Source organism: Mauremys reevesii, linkage group 5 (genome assembly GCF_016161935.1).
Source record: "Mauremys reevesii isolate NIE-2019 linkage group 5, ASM1616193v1, whole genome shotgun sequence".
In the NCBI taxonomy this organism is placed as follows: domain Eukaryota; kingdom Metazoa; phylum Chordata; order Testudines; family Geoemydidae; genus Mauremys; species Mauremys reevesii.
The window spans coordinates 72,137,731-72,147,149 of NC_052627.1; the positions used below are offsets into that span (position 1 = coordinate 72,137,731).

Consider the following 9,419-nt stretch of genomic DNA (forward strand, 5'->3'; position numbering starts at 1 on the left):
CTACCTTTGGGGCAGGAACTATCTTTTTTGTTTGATGTTAATACAGAGCCTAGCACAATGGGGCCCTGGTCCATGACGGGGCGGCCTTGGTGCTATAGCAATACTACTAATTATAATGAATAATATTTGCCATCTTCTCCCATTCTTGCCTTAATTTAGGCTTGGATTCTCCAGTCTGAATAACTCTGGCAAACATTTGCACTTGTACAGAGCCAGTGGGGCTCTGCACAGGGGCTTGCCTGGGCAGATCAGAGCCTTAGGGTATGAGCTCTTCTGGGCTGGGACTCCATCTTTATTTCATGAAGCACCAGGCACATTTATGGAGCTATACAAATAATAGTAACTTTTCATCGGGCAGTCCTCTCCCCAGAATATGCTGGAGCACTTTCACTGCTCTCAAGGGCCATACTAAAACTAAAATTTTAGGCGAATCCAGGATTCTGAAACTAGCAACAGAAAACAGAGCTGACTTTGTTTTTTGATTTAAGACTTTCAAAATGTGTACTCCATATTGTTCCTGGAAAAATGCACTTGCAGCACGTATTCCTAGGCTTGTGCCAAAAGCTCAAATGAGGCAGCAGCCATGATGGTCTCCCACTAGTGGAGCCCATGAAGCAGTCATGCTCTCCTCATTCTCATATGCGGCCTTGTGCTGTTCCTGCATGCCAATGAGATATCAATTGGTCCTACCCTCCCCCAAGACTCAGCTACTGCTCCATTCCACTAGTCCGTCTATGTGTTGGGGTTGGAAAAGCAGCAGCAGCTTTGCCCCCATTTCTGACATCATGAGAGGTAGATGGCAATACAAATGATGGAAGGAAGATGTCACAGTTAAAACATTTGCCCACCATAAAATGGGCTTAGCTTCAACAAACCAAACTATTTCCATTATAGCTAAATAAATAATGGTGTTCTTATTTATTGCTTATTATCATATTAATAGGAAACAAGCCTAAGTTGCTCTGTTACACAGAGAACATCACTTAAAATGTCAAGCCACGCTCTTTTGCATGTGCCTGGTTTTTGATAAGTACAGACATTTGGTGTTTATTATAGCTATTTGTTAGCTATTATGGGCAATTCTTCCATTGGATGTGCGTGCATAGCTTATATTGGTGCCAACAGGAGCCAAACACACGCATCTGAGGATGGAATTTGGTCTTTTATTGATCAACACACTGTAGCTGTTGACCTTAGCCACTAAAGCATGCAGGTTTTGCTAAATGGGAGTGGGAAATAAACTGGCAGACAAAAATGTTTGAATATGGTTTTTATTAGATTTACAGATGAATTATCAATTTCATTAATAGCTGGGTCTGGTTTTGCAGTGGCTGAGCTCTGTTTTTTTTGTTATTCTTGTTGAGTTGTCATTATTCAGGGCCAAGTTCCTCCTCATTCTTGTTCACATCGGAGATATTGGCAGCGAGCAATTGTTTTCTAATTATTATGCTGCTTGGCTAACAAGAACATTGCATAGCAGTGCTTTACTTAAGGACACAGTTCCAATATAAGACTGTTGAGTGGCAGGAAGCACAAACAAGCACATTTAAGTGGATCCACTCCATTTTTTGTCCTCTGTAGGGTTCAAAAGCAGAAGATATTTACTGCAAAATGTGTGAATATTATATCAGGAAGGAAAGTACAACATAATTCATATTTACATAAATTTAGTCTAAATCAGGTAGGTTTTTTTCATTTACAGGTTTCCAAAATGTGACTCAGACTTTTGGCACCGTAAAAATTGCACAATATTATTTCTCAATACCCCTCCTCCCCAGTCAGGATCCTGGACAGTTGAAGTCTTGTACCCAGTGAGAACAAGATGACTGCAATGTCTAATGGGCAGAAGAGTGTATGCTTTTACAGAAGTTTTATAGAGCTGAGGTTGAAGGAAGAACAGCACATCGTCAACCACAAATGAGGTTGGAAGATGTAATTTTGAAGGATTTAAGAAGCCTAAATCCTCCTGTATTGACTCTTGTTAAAGGCTTGCAAGAAACAGTTCAAGATGGAAGTCCATTCTGTGAACCATCATGGCTACAGCATAGCCCTCTGAAGCTGTTGCTACTTCCAATTAGTGCTTCAGTTACCAATATTTTATTAAGCTAAAAAGAAAATCCTAATTGAGCTGTTTTTCACTGAATGAGATTTATTATGATATAAAACTGGTCTGAAATGAAAATATTTTACTTTTTGAATCTTTGGCACTTTTGTACTCTTTCTGGTCTTACACACACACACACACACACACACACACACACGTGTGTGCATTTGAAATATACAGCAAAATTTCCACTGTCAACATGTGCAGAGACAACTTATTTCATCAGAAGGTATACAGTAGCTGTGTAACACCACAAGTTTAAGGTGTAAGAAAAAACTAAATTAAGCATGGTGGCATTTAACCAATAGGCTTCAATTCACAAATGAAATAAATTAGAACATTTCAATAACCTGCTAAAACAGGTGTCTGATTTTGCTCTAACAGTGATTTGGTGATTTTGTCCTTGATTTCAATGGGGACAAAGATTAGGACCCTGATAACACCATTATATTCCCAATATTATGTTTTACTAATTACCGTTGCATGAAATCAAACTGTGGGTGCAGTTTTCAATGTGAATGTCATAACAGGACCTGCATTTGGATGCACAAGTGAGAATTAAGGTATATAAATACCTCTTTTGCCTGCCAAATGTCTAAATCGAATATAAAAAGTCACATCTTTTTTATGTGCTCAGGTTTGTATACTCAGTCTTTGAATTGTCAGCAATTTACACACATTTTATTTTGTAAAAACAAATAGCTAAGATTAATAAAAAATTAGGATGCAGAAGAACAGAACAATATTTTTGGACCAAATCCTTCTTTTGAAGAAAAAAAGCATTGATGAACTTCTGGAGTATCTTTCTCCTTTAAAAATTACAGTGAGTTCATATTATATTGTTTTCAATTGTTGTGGCAGAACTTCTTGTCTGTGCATGTGGTCCTTTCTCCTTTGTAACCAAGTTGTATCTGAGCCACCGTCAGACCTTGCTGCTGCTGCTGCCACCTCAATTTCCCCTCCTTGACATCATCGTACTGCATTCAGACTTTTGTAAGTCAAATGAAACTTCCTCCTGGGATCTGACACAGCCCAACTATCACTTTACATCAAAACAAGTCTTTCCCTTACTCTACAGTTTCTTCAGTCCCTTGGTACACTCAACAGCAATTTCCCAAAACCAAGTTTTACTGCCTGGTATTTCTTCATATTTCTTTCTCTTAAAGAGAACTACCTGCCTACCTCTAACCGAGTTGCTTTTTAGCCTTTCACCCAAAGAACAAATGACCTACAGATTATCACCTGATCCCAGGCATCAAGCCTATTATCTGGGAGGTAGCTAATTAGCCACAAGTGAGGTTAAGCCCAGCTTCTTTTGTGGGCCATCCCATCCTATGCCACCGTGATGTAGAGGGAACACTGGCAACAGCCATGGGCATTCTATGTTATCTGTTATGGTCAGCATCATAGTTCATGGTAACTACATCTGAATTTCCCTTTAGTGGCTCATCAAGGTCACCCCCCTCTCAGGTTTCCAGCTCCCCAGTTTTACCTCTCTTAGGTGGAGACACGTTTCTCTTTCCTGATGTGGGTATATCCAAACTGAACAGTTCCCGGCCTTCACTGTGTTATTCCCAGCAAAAAAAAAAAATCTAAGTGGGCCTACTTGCTTTCTCTTCAAAGACAAAGAGCATAATTGCCTACAGTTCTAAGTTACCACACAGTTCTTTCTAATCAAGCCTGTTTTATTGTTTTTACTGTATTCTTAAGGTAAAAATCACTACAGAGAAAAAGAGAATCTACAGACATTCCAATAAGCTTACCAGTGGCCTTTGGCAGGAGCAGTCCTTCAAAGCCCCACCCAAGGGTTTTCCTGTGGTTTCAAGTTCATCACACCCTTTGCTCAGAAGACGAGCATAGTCTCATGGGGCCTTAGTAAGCCAAAGTCCTTCCAACCCTTCCGTATGGCCTGGGGCCATCCACAGACTGGAGGTCTCATCCATTTGTTGGATCAGAACAAAAAGCCCTGAGTCAGTTTACTGCCAGATTATTTATCCCAACATCCGTTCATTGTCTTCTGGTCTTTTGAGAATCCAATTGAACCTTTGAAGAGACCATGAATAGGTAATCAGCCAGACTGCTGGTCCTCTCCATGGGGAAAAGCTTCACAGGGCAGATAGCATGCTAAAGTAATTCCTCCAGTTATCTCACAACAACACATAAACAATTGGATTTTAATGCAATAGAACCCAAAGGTATTAAACTTAATTCAATAAAGTTTATCCAGCATAGTGAGTATCTGTGAGTCATCTTTGCTTTTCAGAATGTTCTGAATTTGATCTTTGTGTTTTTGAAATTAATCTGTTAAAGCATGGAATAGGGACCCTTTCCTATTCACTTGTAGGGAACCTTGTTTATATTATCTGCGCCCTTGTAATTTAATGGTTGTATGAATACCAATAAAATAAGTCAAACCCTTCATCTGGAAAACAGCTAATTAATCACAGGTGGGTCTAAAACCAATAAAGAGCCATCCTACACTATGACACCCCTTTATTCCCCCACACGCCGTATTAGGTATTTAGAATACAAATTCCTTGCAGAAGGGTCCTGGTCTCCTTGTTCGTAAGGCCTTTAGCACACTTTAGGCATGGTGCAAATAAATAGTAAATAATCCCTTATTACATTCTTCCAGAGATGACCCCTGCCTGCTGATAGTGGGAGGGGTGGGTGGGAGTGCGGGCAGCCAGCTTTAGAAGTGTTACTGAGCTTGCTCAGTCCACATGAGACTGCTTAGTACAAGCTGAACAGCAAATCAAGGGGGGCACATGATTCCACATGTCTCTCTTCTCCCCCCTCACCCTCCCGTGTTGCCTCTGCATTCTTCCTTTCACATACTGGCCAGTAATCTCTCTCATTGGCCATATGAATCAATTTTGTTAGCTCAAAATTGTAGTTATGTCCCTATAAGATTGCTCACTGTTAGTCCTACAGACAGTTATGTATGAATAACTGGAGTAAGACCTTAAGTTGTATACTCTGCAACGTAGGAATTCTCTTTATTTCATCTTGTATAGGGCTAAACATATTATCAGACTTATTACATAAGAATATACTGGCAATAGCATTATCTGAAGCACAATTATGTTTCTGCAAAAGTACCAGGCTTCCTAATCAATGAAACATTGTTATTCCATCGTGGATCACCCCTGAGCATGTATATCAAGAGGTTACATATTGCAATAAAGCCAAATATTATGTAACTCATATCTTCTCTTCATGACATTCACGCTTACTGGCAAGAAAAGGCTAGTTTTGAAAAGAATAAGGGTTTTAGCATTTAGTAGTATGCATGTTAGTGAAATGTACAGCATTGGCATATCATACAGCTACATGATGCCATATGATATCCCTTTCACTTTTGCAGAGTCTGTCATATACTTGCAGCTCTCTCACAGTTCACACAGTCAATTTCCATTCAAATGTATTTGCTCATACACAGTACCCTGAAAGAGTTAAATACCATGAATAATAGTTGTAACGTATGTTAATATGCTTGGATTATATGACCATATTTGGAATCTCAATAGTGAGAGTCACCATAGCATCTGAGTCCTTTACAGGTAAATTAGATCTGCATAGCAAAGTCCCTAATGGACTTCAGAATGTTCATATCCCTTCTCTGGTTATGGGAAGTTCTATATGGGAATGGAATATACATTTTCCCCCTTTTCTTTTACTTCCTTCCTTCCCCTACCCCCTGGTTAGGGTGGGTGTGCCCTGATTTACTGGGAATGTTTTATCAGCAGGAGGCTTTTGCAGCAAGCCATAGGTTGATCAGATTATATCATTTCAATCTTCCCTGGAACCTCTTTCCACAGATGACCCTCTAGACGGAGAATGTTTTCTCTCTGTGTCTCTCACATCCTTGGTTCTCCCACCCCACTAACTCCTGACTTCCGTCCTCTGGGTTTTATTCCCAGGTCTTTTCCCCCAGTTTCACCTTTACCTCAGATTAATGTTGCATAAGAATATTAAGTAGCACATTGTTTTCTCCTCCCCTCCCGAGTTATGGAGCAGCAGCAGCAGAAGAAAACTCCTCTTTCATCCCAGGTCTCCACTGGTCTACAATTTTTGAGAAGTCGTCTGCTTCAGAGATAAAATGTGGTATTTATTATGTATTTTGATGTGCTGAATTCAAATATGACAATTAAAACAACTGATTGGCTACTGTTTCTAAGATATTTAAGTTTTTACATTTTATGTCTATGTATATTGTGTAGATAGTAGAGTTTTAATCATAAATTGTAAACCTAGGTCTTTTCATGTGTTTATGGTTGCTTTACATGATAATATTTCACCTGTCCTGTTTATGTAACACTTTAAAAATCAGCAAAAGGGTTATATAACTAAAATTTATTATGAAACAAAAGGCAAAACACTATTATGTACATAGTTTAGTCCTATTCAGTGTCTACTCGGCGCTTCTTGGCTTGTCTCTTGTATTCATTAAATGGAGCATCTCTTGTCACTGTCCAGCAATAGTCTGCAAGCATTGATGGGCTCCATTTGCCCTGATAGCGTTTCTCCATTTTTGCAATGTCCTGGTGAAGTCGCTCGCCGTGCTCGTCGCTCACTGCTCCGCAGTTCGGTGGAAAAAAAACTCTAGATGAGAGTGCAAAAAATGTATCTTTAGTGACATGTTGCAACCAAGGCTTTTGTATGCCTTGAGGAGGTTTTCCACCAACAACCTGTAGTTGTTTGCCTTGTTGTTTCCGAGAAAATTTATTGCCACTAACTGGAAGGCTTTCCATGCCATCTTTTCCTTGCCACGCAGTGCATGGTCAAATGCATCATCTCGAAGAAGTTCACAAATCTGAGGACCAACAAAGACACCTTCCTTTATCTTAGCTTCACTTAACCTTGGAAATTTTCCATGGAGGTACTTGAAAGCTGCTTGTGTTTTGTCAATGGCCTTGACAAAGTTCTTCATCAGACCCAGCTTGATGTGTAAGGATGGTAGCAAAATCTTGCTTGATTCAACAAGTGGTGGATGCTGAACACTTTTCCTCCCAGGATCCAATGACTGTCAGAGTGGCCAATCTTTCTTGATGTAGTGGGAATCTCTTGCACGACTATCCCATTCACAGAGAAAACAGCAGTCCTTTGTGTCTCCAGTCTGCAGACCAAGCAAGAGAGCAACAACCTTCAAATCGCCACAAAGCTGCCACTGATGTTGGTCATAGTTTATGCACCTCAAAAGTTGTTTCATGTTGTCATAGGTTTCTTTCATATGGACTGCATGACCAACTGGAATTGATGGCAAAACATTGCCATTATGCAGTAAAACAGCTTTAAGACTCATCTTCGATGAATCAATGAACAGTCTCCACTCATCTGGATCGTGAACGATGTTGAGGGCTGCCATCGCACCATTGATGTTGTTGCAGGCTACAAGATCACCTTCCATGAAGAAGAATGGGACAAGATCCTTTTGACGGTCATGGAACATGGAAACCCTAACATCACCTGCCAGGAGATTCCACTACTGTAGTCTGGAGCCCAACAGCTCTGCCTTACACTTGGGTAGTTCCAAATCCCTGACAAGGTCATTCAGTTCACTTTGTGTTATGAGGTGTGGTTCAGAGGAGGAGGATGGGAGAAAATGTGGGTCCTGTGACATTGATGGTGCATCAGGAACCGGCAGTCCTTCTCCGTGGAGTACTGGGCGTATAGCTGATGGAATGTTTGGATAATGCACAGTCCACTTTTTCTTCTTTGACACACCTTTCCAAACTGGAGGCACCATGCAGAAGTAACAATTGCTGGTATGATCTGTTGGCTCTCTCCAAATCATTGGCACTGCAAAAGGCATAGATTTCCTTTTCCTGTTCAACCACTGGCGAAGATTTGTTGCACAAGTGTTGCAGCATATGTGTGGGGCCCACCTCTTGTCCTGATCTCCAATTTTGCAGCCAAAAATAAAGGTGATAGGCTTTCTTAACCATAGTGGTTATACTGCGCTTTTGTGATGCAAAAGTCACTTCACCACAAACATAGCAGAAGTTATCTGCACTGTTCACACAAGTACGAGGCATCTCTGCTCACTTTGGCTAAACAGAAATGTGTCCCTTTGCAAAATCAAACACTGACAAATAAGAGAGCACGACACTGTATGATTTCTAGAGCTGATATAGGGCAATTTGTTCAGCAGAGTGATGTAAGCTTCGTTATGATTGCATCATCCATGACTTCTAGGAATAACATGATGCAATTCATATCATGCAGTGATGAGCTGCCAAAATCATAACAACCGGTTCCCTCCTCACCCCAGGAGGGATCATGCCCCCCCCCCCGGACTCCTGCCCCAACCAATCCCCCGCATTCCTTGATGCCCCCCCCAGGGACCCCTGCCCCATCCACCCCCCTTCCCTGAGTACCCTCCACCGCCCCAACCAACCCCTCCTCTCATTCCTGATGGCCCCCCAGGACCCCTGCCCCATCCAACCACCCCTTCTCTCTGTCCCCTGACTGCCTCCCACCGCCCCATCCAACCCCTGATCCTTTTTGACTGCCCCACCAGGACCCTTACCCCTATTCAATCCCCCGGTTCCCTGCCCTCTGACCCCCCACCCCCAAACTCCCCTAACCTCTCTCCAACACCCCCTCCCTGCCCCCTTACCGCGCTGCCTGGACGTGGCTGGCGGCACTACAGTCCGGCCGCTGCTGGAGCCGGGAGCCCGGGGACACGGGGCCGGGACAGGAGTCGCGCGGCCGGAGCCGGAGGATGTGGCGGGAGCCCGGCGGCCAGAGCCGGGTGGCTGGCCGGGTGGAGCCAGGGAGGGCCGCGGCCAGAGCTGGAGCCGGGCAGCCGGGCTGCCGCCACGCCCAGAGCCGCTGCGGAGCCCGGCCCCGTGGCAAAACAGCAGGAGCGGCTGGGGCCACGGGGCCAGGCCGGGCCGGAGCTGGGGGGCCGTGTCCAGAGCCGGGCAGCTGGGTCGGTGGGGGCACGGCGGGGCCGGGGGGGGATGCGGCCGGAGCCAGGTGATGCGGGTCTGAGGGGATGCGGCCGGGCTGGGTGGCCGGGGGTCGGGGCTGCGGGTCCGGTCCGGGCAGGGCCGCGGAGGGTCGCGCCGGGAACGCGGACGGGACGGGCCGCGCCAGGAGGGTCGGGGACACGGGGCTGGGCAGGGTCGTGGCCGGGAACGTGGGGCTGGGGGCGAGGGGGTGCCGGGCCGGGTGGCCAGGGAGGGTCGGGCGGGGAACCGGGGACGGGCGGGGGGGCCTGCGGCCGGGGTGGTCGGGGGCGGGCGGGGATGCGGAGCTGGGGCCAGGTGGCTGGGGAGGGTCAGGGATGCGGGTCCGGGCGGCCGGG

At 44.4% G+C, this 9,419-nt stretch overlaps 1 long non-coding RNA gene across 1 annotated transcript; it reads right to left on the reverse strand.

Annotated features, from left to right (window-relative positions):
* Nucleotides 1-1,255: 1,255 nt before the first annotated feature.
* LOC120406943 lies at nt 1,256-6,187 on the reverse strand. Its single transcript, XR_005599676.1, has 3 exons — nt 6,054-6,187; nt 3,868-4,147; nt 1,256-1,575 (listed from the first exon to the last, which is right to left on the reverse strand). It is a non-coding gene; the product is annotated as an uncharacterized LOC120406943 (long non-coding RNA).
* Between the last annotated feature and the right edge of the window lie 3,232 nt (nt 6,188-9,419).